The sequence below is a fragment of the Bufo gargarizans genome, chromosome 2, assembly GCF_014858855.1.
Source record: "Bufo gargarizans isolate SCDJY-AF-19 chromosome 2, ASM1485885v1, whole genome shotgun sequence".
Classification (NCBI taxonomy): domain Eukaryota; kingdom Metazoa; phylum Chordata; class Amphibia; order Anura; family Bufonidae; genus Bufo; species Bufo gargarizans.
The window spans coordinates 562,805,299-562,822,108 of NC_058081.1; the positions used below are offsets into that span (position 1 = coordinate 562,805,299).

A 16,810-nucleotide genomic window follows, 5' to 3' on the forward strand; every position below is an offset into this window, starting at 1 on the left:
ATATATACAGTATATATACACTCACCTAAAGAATTATTAGGAACACCTGTTCTATTTCTCATTAATGTGATTATCTAGTCAACCAATCACATGGCAGTTGCTTCAATGCATCTAGGGTTGTGGTCCTGGTCAAGACAATCTCCTGAACTCCAAACTGAATGTCAGAATGGAAAAGAAAGGTGATTTAAGCAATTTTGAGCGTGGCATGGTTGTTGGTGCCAGACGGGCCGGTCTGAGTATTTCACAATCTGCTCAGTTACTGGGATTTTCACGCACAACCATTTCTAGGGTTTACAAAGAATGGTGTGAAAAGGGAAAAACATCCAGTATGCGGCAGTCCTGTGGGCAAAAATGCCTTGTTGATGCTAGAGGTCAGAGGAGAATGGGCCGACTGATTCAAGCTGATAGAAGAGCAACGATGACTGAAATAACCACTCGTTACATGGTTTCTAGAACATGACAATGAGTTCACTGTACTAAAATGGCCCCCACAGTCACCAGATCTCAACCCAATAGAGCATCTTTGGGATGTGGTGGAACGGGAGCTTCGTGCCCTGGATGTGCATCCCTCAAATCTCCATCAACTGCAAGATGCTATCCTATCAATATTGGCCAACATTTCTAAAGAATGCTATACGCACCTTGTTGAATCAATGCCACGTAGAATTAAGGCAGTTCTGAAGGCAAAAGGGGGTCCAACACCGGTGTTCCTAATAATTCTTTAGGTGAGTGTAGTTGGGGATGGTGAGCCACAGACACCTGGTTACCAGCCCGTTGACCAGGGCTCCAGCCAGACGACTGAGCCACAGACCCTGGACCATCAGGCTTTGACCAGGGTACCAGCCTTCTGAGAGAGAAAGGGGCAGCTACTGCAGACCTTTTCTCAGCATACAACCTTCTTCTGACTGGAAGAGACTGGAGAAGCCAGCTTAGTGTCTTGCTTGTATTGTTTTTCTCTTGAATTCCTTACATAAACAAAAGGACACTGGCTTACTTCAGACCCTGGCTCTCTGGACTTATTTAACATTAGAGTGCACCACGTAGACCTCATGTGGCTGTCTAATATATAGGCGTGTTTATCTAGTTCACCTGCTCTGCCCATTAAGACTTAACCTGTTCTGTTATACATAGACTTACTGTGCATCAGACTCATAGTAACTAGGAGGTCTAATATATAGTCGTGTTTGTGACGAATACCAGACCTCATTCCCAATTGAGATCACCTACTTCGAGCTCACGAAAAGCGGTATGGTCACGGGTTACCAAAGCGTGATGTTACGCCCCCCCAGAAGAGCAGGTAAGGTCAGCTTTGTAGAGTTTACACAGACACCTCTTGTCCACGTGGGTACAGAGAGGCAAAAAGCTGAGAGAGCCTTTTCACTGCCGCATTGAAACAGTGCGTCCTCAGCCCGGGAAATCTGCCACCAGCTTCTCGTTTGATATAAGCCCGGTCCACTAACGGGATTTTATAGGGTGAGAAACCAACCTTATAACTAGGCCCAAACACGGATGTGGGGATTCGTGATCGAGATACAAGATAGCACAAGATTCAATTATATATTTAATTGCCTTAAAGGCACACTAGATGACACAATATACATAGAGAATATATACAGTGGTCTGAGGTTACAGATACAGGTGATATAGGTACAACAGGGTTAAGCAGAGCAAAAGTCAGTTACCGGGTAGATGAAAGTTCCTTTTGGTTATAATGGTGGAATAGTCCTTGGCTGCAGTCATGTGGGGGCAGTGATGTCAGCTGGTTCCTGGTCTCTCCAAACACATTGGCACAATGTACCCCTCTTTAGAAAAGACACCGCCCGCCGGCCGCTCCCCTCCCCGCCTATGGGTAGGATCCACTCCTCCTTTTATCTGGTGCTGGCAGAAAATGACCCGTAAAACCCCTTAGGGCTCATAGCCCCAGACCAAAATGTCGCAGGAAGATGGTTCCTGGCCCAATTGATCCGCCTGGGTTCAGGTTACAACTAGAGTCCAAGCATGGTACCGTTATTTGGTTTCTGTGGGGAGATATGTATATCTCCCCTTCAGGGCATCCTGGCATCAAGCCAGGACCACGTGGCTGTTTGGCCCAGGATCACAAAAAAGATAACCGAATTATGCCCTGGGATGGACGAACGATTCATAATTCCTTATAAAATGTAGGTGCTAAAATATCTGGGAGGCATCATTGATCCTGGGCAAGGGCTGAGACCTCCTACTGGGGGTTTTCCTGCAGGATTAGCTTGCCTCCAAACTGGCTGGTTGAGATGTGACTTTATCCACCTGGGGCCTCCTTGAAGCCTGGACCCCTGGGGCTTTCTTCCTTGCTAGCTGACAGGAGATGGCTGGTGGCGTGAGAACATATTTTGCATGTACACTGATTGTGTACATGCCAAAAGGTGAATCAAATGACAATTAGGGCTGCGAGCAAATGATAATCCATATTCTTCACAGCGTTTTTCTAGTTTACTTGCTGCACCATTAAAGGGGTTTTCTCACTTTAACAAATGGCATTTATAATGTGGAGAAAGTTAATACAAGGCACTTACTAATTTCTTTGATTGTTTATTTTGCCTACTTTGCTGGCTAGATGAATTTTTCCATCCCGTTATACAGTGCTCATTTCCATGGTTACCACCACCCTGTAATTCAGCAGAGGTGGCTGTGCCTGCACTATATAGAAAAAAATAGAAAAAGCACAGGTCTCTCTGGTGGCTCGGACTGCGGGAATACCCATAGTCCAGCACTTTTTTCTGTAGTGTGCAAGCACGGCCATTGCTGCTGGATTAGAGGGTGGTCAAACATGGAAACAAGCAGTGTATAATGTGATGGAGAAACTAATCTAGCCAGCAAAGGAAGCAATATGGACAATCAAAGTACATTAGCAACTACTAATATTGATGACCTCCTCAGGATAGGTCATCAATATCAGATTGGCGGGGGTCCGACACCCGGCACCCCCGCCGATCAGCTGTTTGAAGAGGAGGCGCGTGCCGTGCCAGCGCCGCCTCCTCTTCGCTGTTTACCTTCTCGCCATTGCATCTGCAGCGGTGAGCAGGTGTAATTATACCCAAGCCGTCCCATTCATTTGAATGGTACGGATCGCTTTTATACAAGTGTATAGGAGCGATCCGTTCCATTGAAATTAATGGGATGGCTTCAGTGTAATTACACCTACTCACCGCTGCAGATGCATCGGCGAGAAGGTAAACAATGAAGAGGAGGCAGCGCTGGCACAGCGCGTGCCTCCTCTTCAAACAGCTGATCGGCGGGGGTGCCGGGTGTTTGGACCCCCGCCAATCTGATATTGATGACCTATCCTGAGGATAGGTCATCAATAACTATAACTTGGATAACCCCTTTAACTTTCTCTACATGATAAATACTATTTGCTGAAGTGAGAAAAAAACTTTATTTAATCTGTTCTGTTATACATACAGTTGCAATAAAAAGTAAGTGAACCCTTTGGAATTATATGGATTTCTGCACAAATTGGTCATAAAATGTGATCTGATCTTCATCTAAGTCACAAAAATAGACAATCACAGTCTGCTTAAACTAATAACACACAAAGAATTAAATGTTATCATGTTTTTATTGAACACACCATGTAAACATTGACAGTGCAGGTAGAAAAAGTATATGAACCTTGGATTTAATAACTGGTTGAACCTCTTTTGGCAGCAATAACTTCAACCAAATGTTTCCTGTAGTTGCAGATCAGATGTGCACAACGGTCAGGAGTAATTCTTGACCATTCCTCTTTACAAAACTGTTTCAGTTCAGCAATATTCTTGGGATGTCTGGTGTGAATCGTTTTCTTGAGGTCATGCCACAGCATCTCAATCGGGTTGAGGTCAGGATTCTGACTGGGCCACTCCAGAAGGCATATTTTCTTCTGTTTAAGCCATTCTGTTGTTGATTTACTTCTATGCTTTGGGTCGTTGTCCTGTTGCAACACCCATCTTCTGTTGAGCTTCAGCTGGTGGACAGATGGCCTTACGTTCTCCTGCAAAATGTCTTGACAAACTTGGGAATTCATTTTTCCTTCGATGATAGCAATACGTCCAGGTCCTGACGCAGCAAAGCAGCCCCAAACCATGATGCCCCCACCACCATACTTCACAATTCGGATGAGGTTTTGATGTTGGTGTGCTGTGCCTCTTTTTTTCCACAGACAGTGTTGTGTGTTTCTTCCAAACAACTCCACTTTGGTTTCATCTGTCCACAGAATATTTTGCCAGTACTGCTGTGGAGCATCCAGGTGCTCTTGTGCAAACTGTAAACGTGCAGCAATTGTTTTTTTGGACAGCAGTGGCTTCTTCTGTGGTATCCTCCCATAAAATCCATTTTTGTTTAGTGTTTTACGTATCGTAGATTTGCTAACAGGGATGTTAGCATATACCAGATACTTTTGTAAGTCTTTAGCTGACACGTTAGGATTCTTCTTCACCTCATTGAGCAGTCTGCTCTGTACTCTTGCAGTCATCTTTACAGGATGACCACTCCTAGGGAGAATAGCAGCAGTGCTGAACTTTCTCCATTTATAGACAATTTGTCTTACTGTGAACTGATGAACAGCAAGGCTTTTGGAGATACTTTCATAACCCTTTCCAGCTTTATGCAAGTCAACAATTCTTAATCTTAGATCTTCTGAAAGCTCTTTTGTACGAGGAATCATTCACATCAGGCGATGCTTCTTGTGAAAAGCAAACCCAGAACTGGTGTGTGTTTTTTATAGGGCAGGGCAGCTGTAACCAACACCTCCAATCTCATCTCATTGATTGGACTCCAGTTGGCTGACACCTCACTTCAATTAGCTCTTGGAGATGTCATTAGTCTAGGGGTTCACATACTTTTTCCACCTGCACTGTGAATGTTTACATGGTGTGTTCAATAAAAGCATGGTAACATTTAATTCTTTGTGTGTTATTAGTTTAAGCAGACTGTGATTGTCTATTGTTGTGACTAGAGTTGAGCGGACACCTGGATGTTCGGGTTCGAGAAGTTCGGCCGAACTTCCCGAAAATGTTCGGGTTCGGGATCCGAACCCGATCCAAACTTCGTCCCGAACCCCATTGAAGTCAATGGGGACCCAAACTTTTCTGCACTAAAAAGGCTGTAAAACAGCCCAGGAAAGGGCTAGAGGGCTGCAAAAGGCAGCAACATGTAGGTAAATCCCCTGCAAACAAATGTGGATAGGGAAATGAAATAAAATTAAATAAATAAAAATTACCCAAAATCAATTGGAGAGAGGTCCCATAGCAGAGAATCTGGCTTCACGTCACCCACCACTGGAACAGTCCATTCTCAGATATTTAGTCCCCGGCACCCAGGCAGAGGAGAGAGGTCCCGTAACAGAGAATCTGGCTTCATGTCAGCAGAGAATCAGTCTTCATGTCATAGCAGAAAATCAGGCTTCACGTCAGCCACCAATGCAACAGTCCATTGTCAGATATTTAGGCCCAGCACCCAGGCCGAGGAGAGAGGTCCCGTAACAGAGAATCTGGCTTCATGTCAGCAGAGAATCAGTCTTCATGTCATAGCAGAGAATCAGGCTTCACGTCACCCACCACTGCAACAGTCCATTTTCATAAATTTAGGCCCAGCACCCAGGCAGAGGAGAGAGGTCCCGTAACAGACAATCTGGCTTCATGTCAGCAGAGAATCAGTCTTCATGTCATAGCAGAGAATCAGGCTTCACGTCACCCACCACTGCAACAGTCCATTTTCATAAATTTAGGCCCAGCACCAAGGCAAAGGAGAGAGGTCCCGTAACAGACAATCAAGCTTCATGTCAGCAGAGAATCAGTCTTCATGTCATAGCAGAGAATCAGGCTTCACGTCAGCCACCAATGCAACAGTCCATTGTCAGATATTTAGGCCCAGCACCCAGGCAGAGGAGAGAGGTCCCGTAACAGACAATCTGGCTTCATGTCAGCAGAGAATCAGTCTTCATGTCATAGCAGAGAATCAAGCTTCACGTCACCCACCACTGCAACAGTCCATTTTCAAAAATTTAGGCCCAGCACCCAGGCAGAGGAGAGAGGTCCCGTAACAGACAATCTGGCTTCATGTAAGCAGAGAATCAGTCTTCATATCATAGCAGAGAATCAGGCTTCACGTCAGCCACCAATGCAACAGTCCATTGTCAGATATTTAGGCCCAGCACCCAGGCAGAGGAGAGAGGTCCCGTAACAGACAATCTGGCTTCATGTCAGCAGAGAATCAGTCTTCATATCATAGCAGAGAATCAGGCTTCACGTCAGCCACCAATGCAACAGTCCATTGTCAGATATTTAGGCCCAGCACCCAGGCAGAGGAGAGAGGTCCCGTAACAGACAATCTGGCTTCATGTCAGCAGAGAATCAGTCTTCATATCATAGCAGAGAATCAGGCTTCACGTCAGCCACCACTGCAACAGTCCATTTTCATAAATTTAGGCCCAGCACCCAGGGAGAGGAGAGAGGTCCCGTAACAGACAATCTGGCTTCATGTCAGCAGAGAATCAGTCTTCATATCATAGCAGAGAATCAGGCTTCACGTCAGCCACCAATGCAACAGTCCATTGTCAGATATTTAGGCCCAGCACCCAGGCAGAGGAGAGAGGTCCCGTAACAGACAATCTGGCTTCATGTCAGCAGAGAATCAGTCTTCATATCATAGCAGAGAATCAGGCTTCACGTCACCCACCACTGCAACAGTCCATTTTCATAAATTTAGGCCCAGCACCCAGGCAGAGGAGAAAGGTCCCGTAACAGACAATCTGGCTTCATGTCAGCAGAGAATCAGTCTTCATATCATAGCAGAGAATCAGGCTTCACGTCAGCCACCAATGCAACAGTCCATTGTCAGATATTTAGCCCCAGCACCCAGGCAGAGGAGAGAGGTCCCGTAACAGACAATCTGGCTTCATGTCAGCAGAGAATCAGTCTTCATATCATAGCAGAGAATCAGGCTTCACGTCAGCCACCAATGCAACAGTCCATTGTCAGATATTTAGGCCCAGCACCCAGGCAGAGGAGAGAGGTCCCGTAACAGACAATCTGGCTTCATGTCAGCAGAGAATCAGTCTTCATATCATAGCAGAGAATCAGGCTTCACGTCAGCCACCAATGCAACAGTCCATTTTCATAAATTTAGGCCCAGCACCCAGGCAGAGGAGAGAGGTCCCGTAACAGAGGATCTGGCTTCATGTCAGCAGAGAATTAGTCTGCATGTCATAGCAGAAAATCAGGCTTCACGTCAGCCACCACTGCAACAGTCCATTGTCAGATATTTAGGCCCAGCACCCAGGCAGAGGAGAGAGGTCCCGTAACAGAGGATCTGGCTTCATGTCAGCAGAGAATTAGTCTGCATGTCATAGCAGAGAATCAGGCTTCACGTCACACAAGATTGGAACAGTCCATTGGCATATATTTAGGCCCCGGCACCCAGACAGAGGAGAGGTTCATTCAACTTTGGGTAGCCTCGCAATATAATGGTAAAATGAAAATAAAAATAGGATTGAATGAGGAAGTGCCCTGGAGTACAATAATATATGGTTAAGGGGAGGTAGTTAATGTCTAATCTGGACAAGGGACGGACAGGTCCTGTGGGATCCATGCCTGGTTCATTTTTGGCTGTAGACAGGTGGCTGCGTTTGTCTGTAATGATGCCCCCTGCCGTGCTGAATACACGTTCAGACAAAACGCTGGCCGCCGAGCAGGCCAGCACCTCCAAGGCATAAAAGGCTAGCTCTGGCCACGTGGACAATTTAGAGACCCAGAAGTTGAATGGGGCCGAACCATCAGTCAGTACGTGGAGGGGTGTGCACACGTACTGTTCCACCATGTTAGTGAAATGTTGCCTCCTGCTAACACGTTGCGTATCAGGTGGTGGTGCAGTTAGCTGTGGCGTGTTGACAAAACTTTTCCTTCATCTCTGCCATGCTAACCCTGCCCTCAGAGGAGCTTGCCGTGACACAGCTGCCTTGGCGACCTCTTGCTCCTCCTCTGCCTTGGCCTTGGGCTTCCAGTTGTTCCCCTGTGACATTTGGGAATGCTCTAAGTAGCGCGTCTACCAACGTGCGCTTGTACTCGCGCATTTTCCTATCACGCTCCACTGCAGGAAGTAAGGTGGGCACATTGTCTTTGTAGCGTGGATCCAGCAGGGTGGCAACCCAGTAGTCCGCACACGTTAAAATGTGGGCAACTCTGCTGTAGTTGCGCAGGCACTGCAGCATGTAGTCGCTCATGTGTGCCAGGCTGCCCAGGGGTAAGGACAAGCTGTCCTCTGTGGGAGGCGTATCGTCATCGTCCTGCCTTTCCCCCCAGCCACGCACCAGTGATGGGCCCGAGCTGCGTTGGGTGCCACCCCGCTGTGACCATGCTTCATCCTCATCCTCCTCCACCTCCTCCTCATCCTCGTCCTCCTCGTCCTCCAGTAGTGGGCCCTGGCTGGCCACATTTGTACCTGGCCTCTGCTGTTGCAAAAAACCTCCCTCTGAGTCACTTCGAAGAGACTGGCCTGAAAGTGCTAAAAATGACCCCTCTTCCTCCTCCTCCTGGGCCACCTCCTCTTCCATCATCGCCCTAAGTGTTTTCTCAAGGAGACATAGAAATGGTATTGTAACGCTGATAACGGCGTCATCACCACTGGCCATGTTGGTGGAGTACTCAAAACAGCGCAACAGGGCACACAGGTCTCGCATGGAGGCCCAGTCATTGGTGGTGAAGTGGTGCTGTTCTGTAGTGCTACTGACCCGTGCGTGCTGCAGCTGAAACTCCACTATGGCCTGCTGCTGCTCGCACAGTCTGTCCAGCATGTGCAATGTCGAGTTCCAGCTGGTGGGCACGTCGCATATGAGGCGGTGAGCGGGAAGGCCGAAGTTACGCTGTAGCGCAGACAGGCGAGCAGCAGCAGGATGTGAACGCCGGAAGCGCGAACAGACTGCCCGCACTTTATGCAGCAGCTCTGACATGTCGGGGTAGTTGTGAATGAACTTCTGCACCACCAAATTCTGCACATGCGCCAGGCAAGGGATGTGTGTCAAACCGGCTAGTCCCAGAGCTGCAACGAGATTTCGCCCATTATCGCACACCACCAGGCCGGGTTTGAGGCTCACCAGCAGCAATCACTCGTCGGTCTGTTGTTCTATACCCCGCCACAACTCCTGTGCGGTGTGGGGCCTGTCCCCCAAACATATGAGTTTCAGAATGGCCTGCTGACGTTTACCCCGGGCTGTGCTAAAGTTGGTGGTGAAGGTGTGTGGCTGACTGGATGAGCAGGTGGAAGAAGAGGAGGAGGAAGCCGAGAAGGAGGAGGTGGCAACAGGAGGCAAAGAATGTTGCCCTGCGATCCTTGGCGGCGGAAGGACGTGCGCCAAACAGCTCTCCGCCTGGGGCCCAGCTGCCACTACATTTACCCAGTGTGCAGTTAGGGAGATATAGCGTCCCTGGCCGTGCTTACTGGTCCACGTATCTGTGGTTAGCTGGACCTTGCTACAGATGGCGTTGCGCAGTGCACACTTGATTTTATCGGATACTTGGTTGTGCAGGGAAGGCACGGCTCTCTTGGAGAAGTAGTGGCGGCTGGGAACAACATACTGTGGGACAGCAAGCGACATGAGCTGTTTGAAGCTGTCTGTGTCCACCAGCCTAAATGACAGCATTTCATAGGCCAGTAGTTTAGAAATGCTGGCATTCAGGGCCAGGGATCGAGGGTGGCTAGGTGGGAATTTACGCTTTCTCTCAAATGTTTGTGAGATGGAGAGCTGAACGCTGCCGTGTGACATGGCTGAGACGCTTGGTGACGGAGGTGGTGGTGGTGTTGGTGGTACATCCCCTGTTTGCTGGGCGGCAGGTGCCAACGTTCCTCCAGAGGCGGAGGAAGAGGCCGAGGCGGCAGCAGCAGAAGAGGCCGAGGCGGCAGCAGCAGAAGAGGTAGCAGGGGGAGCCTGATCGACTTCCTTGTTTTTAAGGTGTTTACTCCACTGCAGTTTATGCTTTGCATGCATGTGCCTGGTCATGCAGGTTGTGCTAAGGTTCAGAACGTTAATGCCTCGCTTCAGGCTCTGATGGCAAAGTGTGCAAACCACTCGGGTCTTGTCGTCAGCACATTGTTTGAAGAAGTGCCATGCCAGGGAACTCCTTGAAGCTGCCTTTGGGGTGCTCGGTCCAAGATGGCGGCGGTCAGTAGCAGGCGGAGTCTCTTGGCGGCGGGTGTTCTGCTTTTGCCCACTGCTCCCTCTTTTGCTACGCTGTTGGCTCGGTCTCACCACTGCCTCTTCCTCCGAACTGTGAAAGTCAGTGGCACGACCTTCATTCCATGTGGGGTCTAGGACCTCATCATCCCCTGCATCGTCTTCCACCCAGTCTTGATCCCTGACCTCCTGTTCAGTCTGCACACTGCAGAAAGACGCAGCAGTTGGCACCTGTGTTTCGTCATCATCAGAGACATGCTGAGGTGGTATTCCTATGTCCTCATCATCAGGAAACATAAGTGGTTGTGCGTCAGTGCAGTCTATGTCTTCCACCGCTGGGGAAGGGCTAGGTGTGAATATATGAAAAATGCCCAACCAGCGAGGGTAAATAAATAAAGCTCGCTAGCTACCACAGTTATGGATATGTATAGAAGAGGAGGTAGCGTATAATAAGACTTAACGTTTAATAAGTTTACAAGTAAAATAAATGGACAAACACATAAATCAAAAAAGTGTGCACACCAAAAACGTGTCACAAACAACAAACACATAAATCGTCACAATAGGCAACCACAAGACTATGGCTAAACCCATGTGAACAGGGTAACACTGTATCCCACCGCAGGTATAAATTCCACAGAAATATAATATAAACGGGAACAGTCTTACCAGTGGGTGACGCTCATCTGGGTATGGTGGCGCAATCCCAGGAGTCAGTGTTACCTGGTAGAGCAGCGTCCAAGCGAGGATCACTATCTCTACACACCCCTGCCAGGCCTATAGAGCCCTATAACCCGGCTAAAGGTCGCACGACCGGGAGCTGATCCTACAGTGATGGATTACCAAAATGACCCTAACTAGGGGTACACAGTAGATACATTTATGGTCATGCGCAAGATCCCTACGCGTTTCGTCAATTAATTAGAGTCCCAGACTCATCAGGGGATCAGGGGACAGCATGGGAGGGAGTGTATCCTCATCAGCTGATGTCACATACAGACAATCCCCATGCTAATGGGTAAGATGTTACAGCAATGACCTAGAACTAAACAGGGGGACCTAGTAAGGGCTACTGAGCAGCGTGTCGCTAAAGTAAAACAGGCCCTGTTCCCAGATAATGGGGGTCCCTTGGTCCTGGTCAAAGCAGGGAGAGGGGGCAACGTATGGCGCTTCCCTGTGCACGTGTGGCGGCCTAGGTGGATGCCCTTGGGAAACCCTGCCAGCAGAGTCTTCAAACAGCATAAGAGACTGCTGCATAACTTGAGGCTCAGACAGTTTCCCTGATATGCATGGGGGTGATGTGACAGACTGATGGGGTTGGTTTTCAGGCGCCATCTGTGCGCTTTCTGCAGAAGACTGGGTGGGAGATAATGTGAACGTGCTGGATCCACTGTCGGCCACCCAATTGACTAATGCCTGTACCTGCTCAGGCCTTACCATCCTTAGAACGGCATTGGGCCCCACCATATATCGCTGTAAATTCTGGCGGCTACTGGGACCTGAGGTAGTTGGTACACTAGGACGTGTGGATGTGGCAGAACGGCCACGTCCTCTCCCAGCACCAGAGGGTCCACTTACACCACCACGACCATGTCCACGTCCGCGTCCCTTACTAGATGTTTTCCTCATTGTTATCGTTCACCACAACAACAAAAATATTATTTGGCCCAATGTATTGTATTCAAATTCAGCTGAATATAAATTTGAGGCCTAGTATTTAGGCGCTGGGTGACAGGTATAGATTTACTGACAGAATTAGACTTGGAAATGCACAGTAGCATGTGTGTGAAGTTATTCTGAATGACCCTATGTGCACCTTGAATATTATATACCCTTTTAGGGATGTATTTAAAGTAGGCCTGATACAGCAGAAACCACTAAATTAGGAAATTGCTAAATTGGGAATTGTATTTCAACCCAGAACAAAAAATGTGCTTTGACGGACACTAAATAACTTGCCCAGCCAGAACAGTACAGCAGTAACGACAGATTTAGCGGGATATAAATTTGAGGCCTAGTATTTAGGCGCTGGGTGACAGGTATAGATTTACTGACAGAATTAGACTGGGATATGGCCAAAAAATAACCACACTATTGCTGGTTAAATGCACTTGGTGTGACAGCTTGACCAACCACACTACTGAGGGTTAAATGCACTTGGTGACAGGCGCAGCTTGCCCCTGATGTAGTATATGGCCAAAAAATGAACAGACTATTGCTGGTTAAATGCACTTGGTGCGACAGCTTGACCAACCACACTACTGAGGGTTAAATGCACTTGGTGACGGGCGCAGCTTGCCCCTGATGTAGTATATGGCCAAAAAATAAACAGACTATTGCTGGTTAAATGCACTTGGTGTGACAGCTTCACCCTGATGTAGGCTTTAGCCAAAAAACAACCACACCATTGAGGGTTAAATGCACTTGGTGACAGGCACAGCTTGCCCCTGATGTAGTATATGGCCAAAAAATAAACAGACTATTGCTGGTTAAATGCACTTGGTGTGACAGCTTCACCCTGATGTAGGCTTTAGCCAAAAAAACAACCACACCATTGAGGGTTAAATGCACTTGTTCGCAGCTTGTGCTGGCGCACCACAAGACACAAAATGGCCGCCGATCACCCCAGAAAAAAGTGACTGACAAACGGTCTGGGCAGCCTAAAAACAGTGAGCAATTGAGTATCAGCAGCTCAATGACCCACAGCTGCAGATCGATCAATAATCAAGTCCTTTGGAGGAGTTAATCTGCTTAATCTCGCCCTACTGTCGCAGCCGCAACCTTTCCCTACGCTAATCAGAGCAGAGTGACGGGCGGTGCTATGTGACTCCAGCTTAAATAAAGGCTGGGTCACATGGTGCTCTGGCCAATCACAGCCATGCCAATAGTAGGCATGGCTGTGATGGCCTCTTGGGGCAAGTAGTATGACGCTTGTTGATTGGCTGCTTTGCAGCCTTTCAAAAAGCGCCAAGAAAGCGTCACAAAAGCGCCAAGAAAGCGACGAACACCGAACCCGAACCCGGACTTTTACGAAAATGTCCGGGTTCGGGTCCGTGTCACGGACACCCCAAAATTCGGTACGAACCCGAACTATACAGTTCGAGTTCGCTCATCCCTAGTTGTGACTTAGATGAATATCAGATCACATTTTATTACCAATTTGTGCAGAAATCCATATCAGTCCAAAGGGTTCACATATTTTTTCTTGCAACTGTAGACTTACTGTGCATCTGACTCAATGTCAGCTAGTGGTCTTATATATAGGCACGTTTATATAGTACACTTTCTGTGCAATTTACAATGCCTTGCAAAAGTTTGACCTTTTTTTGTGTTTTGTTACATCCCTAAGTTCAATGTTTTGTTAATCTGAATTTTAAGTGATGGATCAGAACACAATAGTCTAAGTTGGTGAAGTGAAATGAGAAAAATATATAGATGAAACGATTGTTTAGAAATAGAAAACAGAAAATTGGCATGTGCATATGTATTCACCCACTTTGTTAGGAAGCCCGTAAAAAGCTCTGGAAACGTTGCAAAGAATCTTTTTTTTTTCTCAAATACGTTATTGGTGCTGCCTCCATGTCCTTATTTTGTTCCACTAAAGCAGGGGTGTCAAACTCAAATGCATCGGGGGCCGCATCAGCAGTTGGTCACCCTCAAAGGGCCGGTTGTATCTGTAGGACTATGTGTCCACTCACTGTATAATCGTATCTCTAATAGTTAATGGTTACCGTATGTATATAATCGCATAAGGAGCACTGACAGTGGCGTTGCTAGGGCTGGTGTCACCCCCCAAGCCCCCTCCCCCCTAGTAGTTATTAACCCCTTTTAGCAGTCCCCTGCTGGGACTGCTGAAAGGGGTTAATTATAACTACTGTGGGAGCAAAAAAGGGAATAAATAACTACACTGAAGAGGGGACTGAAAGGGGTTAATAAATACTGTTAAGGAGGGACTGCTGAAAGATTAATAACTACTGTGAAGGGGCTTCACAGTAGTTATTAACCCCTTTCAGCAGCCCCCTTCACAGTAGTTATTAACCCCTTTCAGCAGCCCCCTCTTCATAGTTATTTCCCCCTTCACAGTAGTTTTTTTTTTTTTTTTTTTTTTTCTAATTTATTTATTGGGAAAACTACAAAACATTTGCAATAAAAAAGTTTTTACAATCTCTCAATTCTTAGTGACCCGAGTAATTATATATAAATATATTCCACTCATCTTTTCATAGTATTTAGAAAACCCTCCCCTCCCTCCCTCCCAGTTTGTGGTGCGTCAAAGTAGGACCCCTATATATGAAACAACTTGATCTCAACTAACCAGACCTCCAACCACCCCATATCCTACTCCATTGGTATTCATTTTCCCTCCGTCTATATACATTTTTTTCGTAGTTCTTTACCTTATCAATTAAATTTATCCATGTGTTTATGTCTGGAGTGGATCGGGCAAACCAGGTGCGGCTGATCAAAACTCTAGCCAACATCAGTACTCTACTCAGGAGAATCTTTTGATGCTTATGATTTTTTAATTTGGAGAGATCATTGAGAACAAATACTTGTGGTTCAAAAGGAATTCGAATTTTTAGTGTACACATAATACAGTTATTGATACCATTCCAGTAGTTTATAAGTTCTGGACAGGTCCATATCATATGGAGAAAGTCTGCTCCTACAGTATCACATTTGGGACAGTTGGACGTGTCTCTTAGCCCGCATTTATTCATCCACAATGGAGTAATATATAATCTGTGGCAGATATAAAATTGTACCAGGACATGGTTAAAGTTCTGGGATAGTGACGATAGATTCCCAAAAATATTCTCCCACCCTTCTATTTGTACATTCGGACAATCCACCTCCCACGCTTTTTGTCCTGGTGAGTGTATGTCACTAAACCGTACCTTAAGTAATAACTTATATATATTTGAAATTTTTATTCTAGAAAGTGTACCCCCTACCCAATCATTCAGAAAGGATAAATTATCTATATCCAACATCCGCTTATCATCCAAACTAGATAATACAGAACGCAATTGGAAATACCTAAACCATGAAAGATTTTTTATATTTTGTGTCATTTCTATATAGGGTTTAATTTCTCTATCTTTAACTACCTGTGAAATATATAAAATTTTATTCTTCTGCCAAAATGTGTCAGCTGCAATTTCATCCAGCCTTTGTAAATGCAAATTATGCCAAAGAGGCGTAAATGTGAGTGAACCCTTAACCTTCAACCATGTCCTAGTTATAGCCCACACCTTAAGGAGTAGTTTTATAGTCTCTCTATAGCCTTGCTCATAACTCTTCAATAGGCCAGATTCCAACAAGGAAAAAATATTATTGTGGGCGTGACTAGTTACCAACTTCCCCAGTAGTGCGCTATGCTCTGATTCATAGCATCTCAATAGCTGGGCTGCAATAAAGTACCCCTTAAAGTAGGGGAGATTTAAACCCCCGCACTCCACTGATTTATACAAATACTCCAACTTAATTCGAACTCGCTTTCTTCCCCATATTAAATCATTAATTAGTCTCTCCATAAGTTTAAAATGTTTGTCTTGTATCCAAATAGGTGTATTCCTGAGCACATAAAGAAATTGTGGTAGTATCACCATGTTAACTAGTGAAACTCGATCAGCTCTAGATAAGGGAAGTTTCAGCCAGATTCCTATTTTAGCTCTGATCTTTACCATTATGGGGATCAAATTAAGTTCTACAAAGTTTTCGACCCGAGACGATATAGTCAAACCCAAATATTGAAAAGTATCAACAATATCCAACTGTGTAACAGGAGCCTCTTTCTGTGGCAGGGGGTCTATTGGGAGCAGACTGGTCTTGGCCCAGTTTATAAGAAGACCAGACACCTCACCAAATAATTTAACCATTTGAATGATCCTAGGGAGAGTGGTTTCCGTGTGATCTATAAAAAACAGAACATCATCTGCATATAATGAGATGCGATCTTGTATTCCTAGCGTACCAAATCCTTTGACCTGATCGTCCTGCCTGATGGCCATCGCAAGGGGTTCGATATATATCAAATAATAAGGGAGATAATGGGCAACCCTGACGGGTGCCTCTGTTTAACTCGATACTACTACTCAAAATTCCATTAAGACTCAATTTAGCCCTTGGAGATCCATACAATAACCTAAGAGTACGTATAAACCTCTCTCCAAAGCCCATCCTAACAAGAACCTTCCAGAGGAAACGCCACTCCACCCTGTCAAAGGCCTTAGAGGCATCCAATGACAGGATGGAGCGGGCGGTCCCCCCAGGGGCCTGGATATTAGAAAAGAGCCGATGTAAATTATGATGTGTACCCTTATTTTTAATAAAACCGCTCTGATCCGGATGGACTATGGAGGAGATAACCCCAGAGAGCCTTGTAGCAAGGACCCTCGCCAAAAGCTTTACATCTGCATTAAGCAGTGAAATTGGTCTATAAGATTCTAGATCTAGAGGGTCCTTGCCTTTTTTTGGAATTAGTATCACTGTAGCCTCCATCATTGAATCTGGCAACCTCCCATCCTCCATTGATTCAGCAAAGACCTCCAATAATCTAGGAAAAATACAGTCCCCATATTTACTATAAAATTCATATGGAAGCCCGTCTGAACCAGGAGTAGA

The 16,810-nt window shown here is 46.2% G+C and overlaps 1 protein-coding gene across 3 annotated transcripts in view; it reads right to left on the reverse strand.

Moving 5' to 3' along the window:
• LOC122928627 (myosin-binding protein C, fast-type-like) overlaps nucleotides 1-16,810 on the reverse strand; it is a 262,327-nt gene that overhangs the window by 109,977 nt on the left and 135,540 nt on the right. The window lies entirely within an intron of this gene.